Here is a 14,777-nt window from a genome sequence, read left to right on the forward strand (position 1 = left end):
GGGTGCCTCCCAACGCGAATGGAGATGTCTTAAAAATTATATCCTATTGTTGAATCAGTTGTTTCTGACCTTGGGTATTAAAGAAATGTTGCCACATTTAATTTTGGTTGCCATGAGATAGAGAGGGGGAGCCCAACATTTCGAAGTAATTTGATAAGCCTTCAAGTAGCAAATCCGAAAGGGAGGCTGGTGGCCCAGGTATAGTTTCTTTATAACCTGAATTTACAATGAAAGCATTCTCCTTTATGGATATAATAGATTAGATTTCACAACTTAATTCTCTGCAATGGCTCCGTTTAAGGGAGCTCCGGCTGATTTTATTACGCCGAGCCAAATTGGATGTTTGTGGTCTTAACGAAAAGTGATTGTGACATAAAATATATAATTTTGAAGTAAAAAAACCAACGGGTTCGACCCTATCCCCTCCCCCCTTCCGCCTTCCTCCTAACCCCTGCTCCTTATTCCCCAGTTTGGGAAATGAGGGAATCTTTGGTGTTGGTTGGTTTCTGCCTGGGAGATAGGCGACGCCGGCGGTGGCTGGGCGGCCTGGAGGGCCAGGCGCACGCGGTGTTGTTGGTAGCCCAGGCCAGACCCTTCCCTCTGGTAGTCGGAAATATGGACACTCCCAGCACAGGCCCGGGAATCTTCGGGTACTCAGGTCCTGAAGCCTCTGCCCACCTTGGTGACTTCACGGCTTCCCCAGGCTGGCGCGGAGCGCCAAGGAAGCGCGCTCTTAGCCGCACCGCGCTGGCTATCGCAGGGAGTTTCCTCTCGAGTGCTGCGTGGTGTGGAACGTCTGTCCTCCACGCCAGAGGCCACCACCAAGGCTGTACCCAGAGCTGGCCCCAGCCTGTCTGTGTGCCCCACCTGAGCTCTCTCCACCTACAGCAAGTGTGGCCGGTGGGGACTGGGCGGCGACTGGAGGAGCTCTCCAGCCTCCCTCCCCTGTGCGCCCGGAGCCAGTCCTGCAAGCCGCAGCCCACAAGGACAAGGGTCTTTGGGCTCCAGCCGACCTGGCCTGCCAGCGCCCGCGGCCCACTCTGCCGTCACTTCTGATTAAGGTCGGGCTGTGTTCTCCTGACAGAGCCCCTCATTTCAGAATGCTTTGTTGGAGACTGATTTAGCCCCCCAGAAGCTCGGGGCAGCAAGCAGCCTGAGTGAGGTCCGCTCACGGCCCCAGGCGACTGTGGGCCGGCCCCAGACTCCCTGCTGAGACGTCTGGAGCTAAGTCGGCTGCGCCCGACTCTCGGCGGATGCAGAGACAGCCGGGGTGCCCCCGGGTTCCCACAGGCTTCGACCCCGCGTTCGAAGGACGCGTGCGTGCTGGTGCGTGGCCCGCAGGCCGCGGGGGCGCACCTTAAATTAAATCTTTGCAGCGCCTGACCTTGTTTTTTCCTGGGGCGATAACGGCAGCAGCTGTTTTTTCCAGAATTCCTGCTGCTGGGGGAGGGGCGTTATTATTATTATTTGGGGTTGTCACTGCCTCCTGGAAATCTTCCATGGCTTTGGAAAGTGCAACAATAGCCCAGCAGATTTCTAGAGGAAGCCCCCTCCCCTGCATGCTCCAGGGACCACGGTGTCCTCTGACTGAAGTTGGAGCAACCTCTACTCGGACCATTCTGCTCCTTGGCCTTCAGACTCCAGCCAGGGTCCTAAGTCCACCTTGTCCCACTTATGCTCGCTGGCCTCTAGCGACTCTTGGACAAAGCTCTCATGGAGAAAATGGGGTAAAGTTAGCTGAGCCCTCCAGCACCTGTGGGGGCATCCTATCCTGTCTGCTCCACGTAGTCCCCCTCCAGCCTTCCTTTAAGACGTCTCTTTCCAGCCCGAAGCTCTTTCCTCCCAAGGGAGGTGCCTAGAACTGGGAAAAGCCGGCCCTGTTTGTTTCAGGGGTCAGGGTTAGCCCTGAAGCAGTTAAAGATTAAGAGGCCTGGGGGAGGGGAAGCGGGCCTTCCAGGGACTCTGGCTCAGGTTTTGTCCCTCCAAGGCCCCTCCCTAAGAAACCTAGCCTCTGCCTACAGTCCCCCAGTTCACCAGTGTCACTGCCCTACCCCACCTGGAGAACCGAGCAGTGTCTGGGTCCAGGAGGGCCGTTGCTGGGTCCCTTGTCTGTTGAGGGGAACTGGCAGCCCTGGTTATTAACTACAGTCGGTAACCTCAGCCTCTGGCTCAATGTACCCCTGGTAAGTCCAGCATGCCCACAGTGTGGAAAGAGGCCTTGGCCCTCCTGGCTGCTCCCCCAGCGGGACAAGGAGCCCATGAATGCCAGGCGGGTTGGTTGGCCTTCTGGGTAGGGAGTGCATGTGCTGAGTTGGGGAGCAGCCCCCGTCTAGATCTCCCCCTTCTTCCCGGCAGGAGTCCTGTGTGGTCAGGAAGGGGAGGCCATCCTCCCCTAGTGGCAGAGGTCTCTTGTGTCCCAAGTCCCCCAAAACCTTTCACCTGACCCTTTCGCTGCATGCTGCCTCCTACCCTGTAGCAGGCACCTGGTCCTGCCTGCCAACGTACTTGCAATTCCACTTCACCGGGTTTGTGGCAGACGGGGAAGCCAAGTTTCACGGGGATGATGATGGCTCAGGCAGGCGCTCTACTTCACTAATGGTTGTGTGGTAACAAAAAGATAAAATGGCCCCAATTTTGCAATTTAAAAACACAGTTCCACCCCTGAGTACAAGGGAACCTTTGGAGCTGGTGACAGAGACCAGAGGTGAAGTGACCAGAAGAGCAGGAGGTGTTGAGGATGCTGGGGCATCCCTGCCCTGCTGCAGCTCAGGAGGGGCCTACAGAGAAAGGCCATTCAGTGGCCTTGTCCTCTGGGTTGCTCTGCAGGCCTGGGGGAGCATTCCTGAGCCCACATCCGGAAGACAGCTGGGGCAGACAGTGCCCAATAGATACTCAGGCCTTAGGCGAGGTGGCTTGCCTCTCTCTCCACTCCACAGGCTGCTGGGCAGGTTCCTCAGTCCAGAAACAGCTGGAGAGCTCTCCCTCTCTCCCATCATCAGAGACCCCTCTTGGGTCTGAGAGGAAGAGGAGGAGGAGGCACAGTGCTCTGCTTTGAGATTCCCTCTTGTTCAGTTGGATTCTTGGTTCCTCTAGTCTCCTAGGGAAGTCAGTGTCCCCTTTAGGGGCTTTTGCCTGGCCTGGATGCCACATGCATTTCTGGGGCTTAACAGCCCATATGGCCTCTGCAGGTGTCTCCTTGCTCACCTTCACACTCTGGGCTACTCTCTGGATCCTGCTGGGAAGGGAGCATTGCCCTCTGACCCACCCCAACCACACACAGATCCCGATGAACCCCGATGGTGGAGTGGGAGCCACCAGAAGAGCCTAGGCCAGCACAGGGGATGCTGGGTATGCACAAAAGAACTGGAGAAAATGGAGCTGAGGATGTAGCTCAGAGTTGAGCATTCACCTAGCTAGGCAGGACCTGGATTCTAATCCCAGCACCAAAAAAAAAATGGGGGGGGGGAATAAGGGTATGAAGGGCCAGACCTGGAGATTGCTGGGTGGGCCGTCTTAAGTGCCTAAAGTACCTTGGCCATGAAAGTCATAGCATCTCAACCACTGTTGGTTCCGGTATTCCAGACCAGCACTAGGCTTCTTCAGCAATATCCAGAGAGCCATGAGAGCCAGGGTCCCCAAGTCTCTGTGTCTCCCACTCAGCCTTCCCCCTCTACATTTGCAGAACATCACAGAGCCCTAGAGGACCAGGACTGGGGCAGCCTTACCCTTCCCTACCTGCTGTGGGCTGGGGCAGCCTCCTGGCCAGAGGCCTTGGCCTTGTCTGACCTTCCAGGGTCCTTAGGATGCATTCTTCACCTGCTGCCCCTCCCCCCCCCCCCCGGGGCTGGTCTGGGCCTCTGCCTCCTTCTTCTTTTTACTCTGGGAGTCTTGGTGCGCTAAGTTAATTGGCAAACTTTCCCAGAAGTAAACTTGAGGGATGAAAATTAATAATTTTCCCAGTGTTGTACTCATTGCTAATCAGGCCAGCGTGGGGGAGGGGGCCTGAGCATATGAGAGGACCCTGGAAAAGCCATTAACATGAACAAGATCTTCCAGGGGTGAGGAGTCCCCTGTGCAGTTTAGCAGTTTCATTGCTGGGCACAGCAACATTGGGGGTTGGGATGCTTGGGAAGGAGTCCAGCCATCCCTGCCCCAGGGCCAGACAGCCTGTTCCCCGGCCACATGATCTGGGTCAGCAGGTCACCTCAACTACTTCCAGTGGGCTCTCTCACTGACCCCAGAAAGCCCCTCACCAGTGGCAGCAGACAGAAAGGGGGGGCCCTAACAAAGCTGCAGGCTGGGTAGGGCCTGGCCCCAGAAAAGGAGCTTGAGGAGAGTCAGAAAGCCTGCCACCATACACTCTACCCTAGCCCTTCCTTCCCGAGGACCACTCCCCCCCGTCCTCCAAGGTAGAAGCATGAGGTGTAGCAGAACCTGCCTCCAGGATTCTCCTGCAGGAAGTGCAGCCCCAGTGTCTTAGGATCTATCCCTGACACATCAGTGCCCACTAGGCCTGTTAGTGCAGCCAGCAGGAATGGGGTTGTGTGTGAGGCTCAGGTGGCTACTTCTCCATGCCCTTGGGAGCCACAGCTGAGTTCCCGACAGACATTTGCTGTCAGCTGCTTTGCCAACTCCTGGCTGTACCTTTATAGCCTCAGGAACAGTTTTCCAGGGACACATCTGAACAGTCTAGCTAGCCTACAAGACACAGGAGTGGACACCAAAGAACCTGGACAGTTTTGACCCAGGCGGTCCAAGAGTTACCCCATAGGGCCTGGACTGGACTATACACCAGCACAGGGGAAGGGAGAATCACATGTACACATTGTGTTAGAGTGAAGGATGGATGCATGGGTGCATGGATGAAGGCATTAATGATAGAGGACTTCTGAGGACTGAAGATGACCTCCTCACCTGTTGACAGGCTACTCTGCTTCCTACCAACCGAGCTGACCTCCAGGCCCCATCTGGAACCCTACCAGATAGCAGCAGAGTTAACCTTTAGGAAACTGTTCTTTTTGTTTACAGTGACAGAGCTCAGGCATGTGAGTGGCCTGGATGCAGCTCCACGTGGGTAAATGTGGCCTGCAGGAGCTGGGACATGCTCATGGCAGGAGGGAAGACCGCATCAGGTATGGTTAGAGGCTTGACCCCTAGTTTGTTGGCTCCAGGCGAGCACCAAAGCAGGGCAGGGCATTGCCTCAGCCATGCCAGTCTTCCCCAGGCAGTCCCAACCCTCCTAGGATCTGCTGGGTTCATGGCAGCCCAGAGTGCCAGCTTTCTGGAGCTTGACAAGCCTGTGTCCCTCAGCCACAGGGTTACAGATATGAAGGAAGAGAAGGCTTTCATTGACCAGTACCTGGCTTGATATATCTATAGCAAGAGAACTCTAGGGCCTCATGGCTATTCTGCAACAGAGACATCACTGTACATGAGTACAGAAAAGCTCAGTTACTTGGCCAAGGCCACATAGTAGAATTTGAAGCAGGTCTGTCTGATTGAGAAATGTGCTCTTTTTGTATGATACAGTCTTAAAGATTAATTAGGATCATCATTGCACCTGACATATCTCTTCTTTAAAAAAGATATATTATTTGTTTATGTGTGTCTGTGCACGCGCGTGCGTGTGTGCATGCATGTACATGTACACACACTCATATGTGGCCTGTGGAGTCCGGAAGAAGGTATCAGATCCCCTGAAGCTAGAGTCACAGGCAGGTGTGAGTCCTGACACAGGTGCTGGGAAGCACACTCCATTTCTTTGTAAGAGCAGCAATCAATTTCAACTGTTGAACCTCTCAGCCCCCCAACAAATCCTTTCTCCTGCCCAATACTACCTGTGGTCTTAGGACCTCCAGCTTTCCCAGCTTACACCCTGCCTGGCAGCTCTGGGGCCTGAGACCCCGGGGTAACACAGGTGCATTCTGACCATTTTCCATGCTATGACACCAGTTCTGAATGAGATCCCCTGTCCAGTGGCTCCACTGCAGTGGCTGAAGGCCTCAGTGCCTGGAGCATCCTGTCCCTACAGTGTCTCCAGCCTCAAAAGGACACTCCCCGCTGACAGGCACTGTGCAGATGCAGCAGCTCAGTCACCATTCCTGGAGGACCTTGGCACTGTGGGGTTATGGAGCCCAGACCAGCCCTCTTCCACACTGGGGCTCCCTGTCCCTAACTGGACTCTGGCCTGGCCTATGGTGTCTCTTTTACACTCAAGGTCACTTCTCAGCCTGGTCACTTGTGCTTCGTGGCGTCAGTGCCCCACCTTGGCCCTGACTTCCCTCAGACGGCTACATGTCACTTGTCTTCAGTCCTGTCTGGCTTTACTGACCCACCTTAGGCCCAGGGGTGTCTTTCCTATGTCAAAGCACAGGAGAGCAGTGCTGGATTGGTGAGAACTCTCGGAACTGAGGCGACAGCAGAAGACGGGCTCAGGTCATCCCCTCCCACCGTGTCAACGCTAGCGGGTTTGAGCCGGTGCGGCTGGGGCCCTCGGTGCTCCTGAGGCAGCAGTAGGCTGGATCCTAGGGCTTGGGAGTGCTGGGATTAAAGGCGCGCGCCACCACCGCCCGACAAGATGAAAAATTTTAAGTCAAACCATCATTAGTCTGGGACCATCTGTTTATTACAGTTATTCCCAATTCAAAGACCAGAAAGTTTGCCAGGCAGTGGTGTCTGGAACCTTTAATCCCAGCACTCGGGAGGCAGAGGCAGGCAGGTCTTTGTGAGCTCAAAGCCAGCCTGGTCTTACAGAGCAAGTCCCAGGATAGCCAGGGCTACACAGAGAAGCCCTGTCTGGGAGAAACAAACAAACAACAACAAAACCCTCCCAAAACCAAAATGAAGATTGAAGAGTTCAAGTGTCAGAATTCTAGGTACAGTGCCCAAGGATCCCAGCAAGGGAGTGGGGCTTAGTCTTGTTAGTCAGTGCCCCCAAAGCCTGTCTGCTGCTAAGGACTGATCAATCTCTGGGATGTGCTCCTCCCCACAGTGATGTGCCCTTGACCACCTCTGCTCAGTCGCTGTCCAGGTTTGGGCTGAGGGCCTTCAGCTCCTTCAGCTCACCTTGAGCCTGAAGAAGCCCTCAAGGCTTCCACAGGGCCTGGTTATCCCAGGATTGCCTTTCCAACCTCCAAGCCTGACACCTTCAGTGTTCTCTGCAGCCTGAGGCAGGAGGATGACACCCCTTCTCTGGGCCAGTGCTATGGCATGTGGGGTGTCCTCCTTCAGGCCCACTCTTCTTGCTAAGGCCACAGCAGTGGCTGACCACTTGACCTCACCCCTCCCAGTCTCTTCCTAGTCCACTTCTGGTAATGTTATCCAGGGTCTCAAGCTCTGGTCAGTGCCTTAAACAAGCATGTATTGCTTCATCTATCTGTCTCCTGGCTATAGCTAGCAGGCGCAGGAAAGAGCTTACATTCCTATTATTGTGTGTGCATGGTGTGTGCATGCAAGGGTGCATGCATGTGGTGCACAGAGGCTAATGCCAGATATCTTTCCTTATCACTCTCCACCTTATTTATAAAATATATATTATTTATTTGTGTGCATGTATGTGTGTATGTGTGTGTGTGTGTGTGTGTGTGTGTGTGTGTGTGTGTGTGTGTGTGATTCCCTGGATCCCTGGATCTGGAGTTATAGGCAGTTGTGAGTCACCTGATATGGGTGCTGAGATCTGAACTCAGGGCTCAGGAAGAGCAGCCAGTGCTTTTAATTACTTAGTCATCTCTCCAGCCCCCAATCGATCTTTTTTTTTTCTTTTCCAACATTTATTGATATCAAAATTCCTTTCTCCTGTTTTTTATATAATGATTAACATTTTTTCACCTTATTTTTGAGGCAGGACCTCTCACTGAATCTGGACTGGAGCTCACCATTTCAGCTAGACTGGCTGGCCGGCAAGCTCCTGGGAACCTCTGCCTGACTCCCGAAGTGCTGGGGTCCCAGACACTCTGCCTGGCCTTACACGAGTGCTGAGGATCTGAACTCAGGTCTCCACGTCTGCTCAGCAAGCCCCTTTGCGTCCTCTCCCCAGCCAGGAGTGTGTGCTTCTCTGGAATGGTGGTTGGGCTGGAACCCAGGATGCTTTCTGCACTGGTGTCGGTCACGGGCCCAGCCAGCTAGTAGGCACTGACCACTAACCATCCTCTTTTTCTTTCTTTCTTTCTTTCTTTTTTTGAGACAGGGTTTCTCTGTGTAGTTTTGGTGCCTGTCCTGGATCTCACTCTGTAGACCAGGCTGGCCTTGAACTCACAGAGATCCGCCTGCCTCTGCCTCCCGAGTGCTGGGATTAAAGGCGTGTGTCACCACCACCCGGTTTATCATCCTCAACTTAATCCCTGCTGCAGGCCACATCTGGGCTGGGAGCCTGTGCTTTCCCTTTGTGGAAATTTGTCCTTTGTCCTACTCTCCTTTTGAAGGCTCTGGCTTCCTGGAACCTGGTGATCTAACACTGCAGCGTCTTGGGGTGCACAGTCTTGGGGTGCATGGTCCTGGAGTGCCACTGCCACTTGCCTATAGAAGAGAGCACCGCAGTTTGGACACTGGTCATGACTCCTCCAGCTGACACTGTCTTGGTTTCCTGACCCAGAACGCCTGCCCTCATGATCCAGGTAAGGTGCCTGGCTTCTGGGTTTGGGGGCAAGAGGAAGGAGCTCTGAGTCTTTGGGGCCCACAGGTGATCATGGACCAAATAAACATCCAGAGGTAAGACACTGAGGCCCAGAGAGGGGCATAACCTGTCGAAGGTCACAGAGCTCACAGGCGGAAGGCAGCTGTAATGCCAGGTCATGGCTAGAAGTCAAGACAGGTGCTCCAGGAAAGATAGAGGCTGAGATGAGTGCCCAAGGCCCACCCAGATTCCTGTTCCAGGCCTGGGGAGAGGCAGCTGGTGTTTCAGAGTCTGGGAGACAGCCAAGCTGGCCCCAGACACTGGCCTGAAGCCTGTGTGGGTGTGGGAGGGAAGCTGCAGCCAGCCACACCTGTCCTGCCTCAGGCCTTGGACTGGGGTTTCTCATCTGCTTCTCACTTCACCTGGGGCAGGGGTGCAGAGAAGGGGGCACAGGCTAGCCATGAGTCATCCATCCCTCCACTAGCCTGACAAACAGGCAAAACCAGTGGGAAGGGTCTGCTGTGGAGCATCCTTTCTGGGGCTGGGTGGCTCTTTCCCCTGCAAGAAAGAGAAGCTCCCGCAGGGCAGGTACCCTCCTCCCTCAGCCAGGCACCTGCAGCGTGGGAAAGGTACTGAGCTGGAGGGGAGCCTCCCACATCTTAGTTTACCCAGGCCTGGTGCCCTGCAAACACAGGCAAGACTTAATGGCACATGCCTGTAATCCTAGTCTGGTCTACAAAAACCACTACAGAGTGGTGGTTTTTGTTTTTTAAATTTTTTTTAGATTTTTTTATTTTATTTTATGTGTATAAGTATTTTCCTACATGTATATATTGCAGCCACCATGTAGGTTCTGGGAACTGAACCCTGCTCTTCTATAAGAGCAGCAAGTGCTCTTAACCACTGAGCCAATCTCTAGTCCTACATAGAGAATTTGAGGCCAGCTTGTACTACATAGTAAGTCTGAGGCTAGCCTGGGCTACGTAGTGAGACCCTAATTCAAACAACCAAGATATAAAAGGGAACAAAAACTGAGGTGGCATCCCTGTGGTCTGTTTTCCCTGCTCTGGGCTGTGAGTGGCCAGGGCTGTCATTCACAGAGGGCTTACCCTGTGCCAGTGCTGGTCTTTTCTGCCCTGACAGAGAGATGAGGAAACTGAGGCTCAGGCCCTGCAGTTGTGGAGGAGACACATGTTCTGAGCTACAGACCTGCCCAGACTCTCTGAGCCCTTCACACCTCCAGAGAACCCTCTGGACCCAGAGAAGGGATGGAGAAGGAAAGAGTTACTGCAAAGACGACCGTGAGGGTTAGACTCTGGTCCAGAGGAGAGGAGAGGAGAGGACAGGACAGGAGAGGACAGGACAGGACGGACAGGACTCAGGCCTGGTAAGTACAGGGTCCCGAGTTCCACCCCAGCACTGCAAATGGTAATACATAATAATAAGACAAAATCTGGGTCAACAAAGGGAGAGAGGTTTGGTGTCACCTAAGAAGTTCAACATAGAATTATCACAACTCAAGAAATGCCACTTGCACGTAACCACCCAGACCACACTGTTCTCTGCAGAGCTCCTTATTCACAAGAGCTGAAAGATGGAAACAACCCACATGCCCATCCATGTGTCTGTCCACGTGCCTGTCCACGGAAGAGTGGATAACAAAATGTGGTGGTCCAGACAACAGAATAGTTAGTACTTGGCCTTGAAAAGGAAAGGAATCAGGACTGGAGAGATGATGGTTCAGGGTTAGACGTGCATACTGCTCTTGCAGAGGACTTGAGTGTGGTTCCCAGCTCTCTCATGTGGGGCAATTCACAACTGCCTGTAACTCCAGCTCCGTGGGATCTGACATTGTTTTCTGGCCTCCACAGGCCCCTGCACGCATGTGCACATACTCATACACAGACACATATGCATACACAAAATTAAAACAATATTAAAACAAAAAAATTTAAGGAAAGGAATTCTGCAACCTGTTAGCACATGGACCAACCTTGAGGACATTATGCTAAGTGCAAGAAAACAGGCAAAATGGACACCTCAGAATCCACTCCTGCGAAATACCTGAAACAGGCAAATTCATGGAGACAAGTGAGGATTAGAAGGTACTAGAACTAGGACACTGTGCCTAATGGGAACTGAGTTTCTGTTTGGGAAAATGAAAAGTTCTGCAAATGGTGCTAGCAGCAGCTGAACAATAGTGTGGGTATCCGGTGCCACCAGCCATGCCCTGAAAAGCGGCCACAATGGCTACTTTTGCAACATATATATATCCATCCATCTATCCACATTAACAAAAGATTTAAAAAGAAAGTGCCTGATGTTGGGCGCATAGCTCAGATTGGTAGAGTGCTTGCCTAGCATAAAGCTGATGTGCTGATGGCTGCTTGTAATCCCAGAACCTGGGTGGTAGACGAAAGAAGATTAAAAGTTCAAGGTCATCCTCAGCTATACAAGAAGTTGGAGGCTAGCCTTGACTACATGAGCGCCTGTCTCAAAAAGAAAAACAGAGGTCCATGAGAGGCATGAAAGTATTGCCTGAGGCTTTTCCCGGGGTTCCCTCTAAGGGCTGGAAGTCTAGAGCCTCCTAGCCCACTCCAGCATTCAACTCTGCTTCAACAGGAGATTCAAAGCAGCCCTGACTGCTTTGGTGTGTGTCCAGAGACTGGATGGAAAGCAGAGTTTGCCGGTAGTGCAAATGGGGTACAGGTCCTCTGTGATTTCTCATGCAGTGTCTTTGCTGTGGCTATATTGCTTTGCTGCTACCCCAAGTAGCTTCCAGGACCCCAGGAAGTGCTAGCCCTGGTCATGGATCAGGCAGGCCTCGAACTCAGAGATCCGCCTGCCTCTGCCTCTCTGAGTGCTGGGATTAAAGGTGTGTGCCACCACCACCCAGCTGCATCTTTTCTCTGTTTAGCCCACATCTCATTGTTACCCACTGCCAAGGAAACCTCTCCAAGGAGGCGCTCAGCTCCATCCATGCTGTAAGAGTTGCCTACTGTGGTCCTGAACGCTTGTCCTGGTCCATGGCTTTGAGACGCAGTCTCTAGAGTGTGAGCTGCATCAGTGCCTCTTCTGTCTCTGCCCACTGTGTGATGCTGAGTCGTGTTACAGCCCTTCTGGGCTGCCTAGTCCGCACAGAGCTGTCTGGATGAATAACTACCTCCACGTACAGACACGAGACACACAGGCTCACAGTGGCACCTGGAGACACTGTTCTCCTCTCTGCCAGGCATCCATGCCCGTATTTCTGGCACCTGGAAGCACCAAGCTTCTATTGGTACTTCTCAGGCTTTGCTCTACAGCAAAGCACAGACCTCTAAATCAGCTACTTCACAGCTGTGCTGCCTCAAGGTGGATTGCTTGCCATCTCCAAGTCTCACTTAAAGGATTAAAAACAAAAACAAGCAAAACAAACAAACAAAAAACCCAACTTTATTCTATTTTGCATGTGTGCGTGCACACCCATGGTCACACAGGTGCCCATGACGGCCCGAAAAAGTTGTCAGATCCCCTGGAGCTGGAGTTCTAGGTGGTTGTGAGTTATCTGACATGGGTTCTGGGAACTGAACTCTGGTCCTCTGCAAGAGAAGCAAGCACTTTTAACTGCTGAACCAGTTTTCTAGTCTCTCACTTAGGGATCTTGAGATGAGGTCATGCTGGGTTGGAGTGGCCCCTAAATCCAATAGGACATGTTATAATAAGGCAAGAGATGGAGAAAAGGTCCACATGAGGGAAGAGGGCTGCATAAAGGCCAAGGCCAAGACCGGAGCGATGCTCACAGAACCCAGGGTACCTGAGGCTCACTGAGATGCTCCAGATGCTGGGACAGACAAGAGTAGGTCTTCCTGGAGCTCCCCAGGAGCCAGTGCCATCATAGCACCCTGATGCTGGACTTCTGCTTCATGCTTGTTAGAGGACAAATCCTGTGTAAGCCCCCCAGGCATGCCTGGGTCCCATCATTCTCAGCACGGTGCCCTCGGAGTGCGGTGGACTATTGCCTGATGGTCCTTCCCCAGCTTCCCTCCACAGCTTGTGGCATCAGATACACCCCTGTACCCTTATCTGATGGAGTTTCCTTCTGGAAGAACCCATGTCACTGTGAGATGCTGGGCTGTCCCCAGCCACCCACCTCCTATCACACCATTAGTTCTTTGTTGTTGTTGTTTTTGTTTTCTTTTTTAAGATTTATTTATTTATTGTGTATATAATATTCTGTCTGCACATATTCCTACACCCCAGAAAAAGGAACCAGACCTCATTATAGATGGTTGTGAGCCATCATGTGGGTTCTGGGAATTGAACTGAGGACCTCTGGAAGAGCTGCCAGTGCTTTTAACCTCTGAGCCATCTCTCCAGCCCTGTTGTTGGTTTTTTTCGAGACAGGGTTTTTCAGTGTAGTTTTGGTGCCTGTCCTGGATCTCACTCTGTAGACCAGGCTGGCCTCGAACTCACAGAGATTCGCCTGGTCTGCCTCCTGAGTGCTGGGACTAAAGGCGTGTGCCACCACCGCCGGCCACATCATTAGTTTTTAGGGCCTTGCTCTTGGGCTCCAGGAGGACAGTCAGAGCTGCTGGCCACTCTAGCTGCTGGCACTTGCTGTTCATTTCCTGTAACCTGTCCCTCTGGGGTCAAGCTTCCAGGCTCTTTTATGGGGGCCTGTGTCTTTGGAGCACAAGGTACCAGGCCGGGTCCTCTATCATTGGGTGTGGGGTGCCTGGACCTGCTGTGAGCCTCAGTTTCCTTCTTGGCTAAGTAGGGCAGTTCCTTTCGTGAGCTGCTGCAGTCTTTTCCGTGTAGATGGAGAGACCTGACGTGCTGCCACTGCAGTGTGTATTCAGACAGCTCCCCCAGAGGTGAAGAGCCCAACAATACCATACAGGATGAGAGACACAGTAAGACTCCTGGGCCACACAACCTGGATGTAGCTTTGCCGACCAATTTTTAGCTGTAGTGCAGACTGCCCTGGCTCCCTCTTAGGCCCAGTGTGCTGAATTTTTACCCCACCACAGGACTATCGGACCACAGAGAGAGTAAGAGCCTAGCCCCTGTCCTGACCATTCTTGCCCTGGCAGAAAGTAGGCCAGACACAGAGCCCAGCCGGGGTGTGCAGAGCCCGGCTGGGGTGTGCAGCCCGTTTATCCGGTAGCTTTGCAGCTGATCAGTTGCAGGTGAATGGATGGCACGTGGTTTGTGTTGTAACAATATTTTGGGACAATTAGATTGAAACCACATTGTTGGCGGCCCTGCTGGCGGCTGGCCGCCACACTGCACTCTCTCTGCCCTTTGCGGCTCCTGGGCTGTGGAGCTACCCCCAACTCTCTGGGGCCCAGGGCCAGCCAGGCCGGGGGGGGGGGGGGGGGGGCAGCAGGGGGACTCGCCTGCTGGAGGGGTAAGGCCTCCCCCACCCTGCTGGCCTCTTGGTGACCTCAGCCTCCAGTTGTTCCAGAAAACAGCTGCTGCAGCTATGCATGGCAGTGCAAACCTGTAATGCCAGCACTTGGGAGGCTGAGGCAGGAGGATTGCTATAAGTTCCAGGCCAGCCATTGCTACACAGTGAGACTTTGGGAGTTGCTTGGGACATGTTGGGACAGGCAGCCTGGGGATTGAGTAGGATTTGGTTGTGGAGGGATGTCCAGCCCCCAACAATCACATTACGGCTCTGTTTCCCACCCCACCCCCCAGGAAGAGAACACAAACTCCTTCCTGCCCTGCCCAATGTCCCTACCCCACCACACCTTCTCCAGGAAAGTAGGTCAGAATCCTGCGGTGAAGACACACCAGGTGTCCGGAGGGCTTCTCCTGTGCACTCTCTTCACCCTTAGCCCTGGGCAGAGAGGCTGGAGACTGTAGCCTCCTTTTCTGCACAACTCTTCAGAGTATCTGTCCTCCTACGAGGAGGGAGGTCCTTGGAATTATAGCCAATAAGAACTAGGCACAGAGGCCTGAGTGGGAACCAGACCTGCTCCAGGCAGCAGGATCAGTAGTAATACCTGGACAGGGCTGCTACAGTTGGGGTTCCAAATGCAGGGACCACAACGCCTACTTAGATCTGTAGACCCATCGAGGGCAGGTGGAGGGATCAAGGGATGAAGGAAGCATTGTGGAGCAGAGGGGCCATGGGAGAGTAACTGTGGGGGGTCTAAGGTGTCAAGTCACACTGTAG

The sequence above is a fragment of the Peromyscus californicus genome, unplaced genomic scaffold, assembly GCF_007827085.1.
Source record: "Peromyscus californicus insignis strain IS unplaced genomic scaffold, ASM782708v3 Scaffold_3__1_contigs__length_106647218, whole genome shotgun sequence".
Lineage (NCBI taxonomy): Eukaryota > Metazoa > Chordata > Mammalia > Rodentia > Cricetidae > Peromyscus > Peromyscus californicus.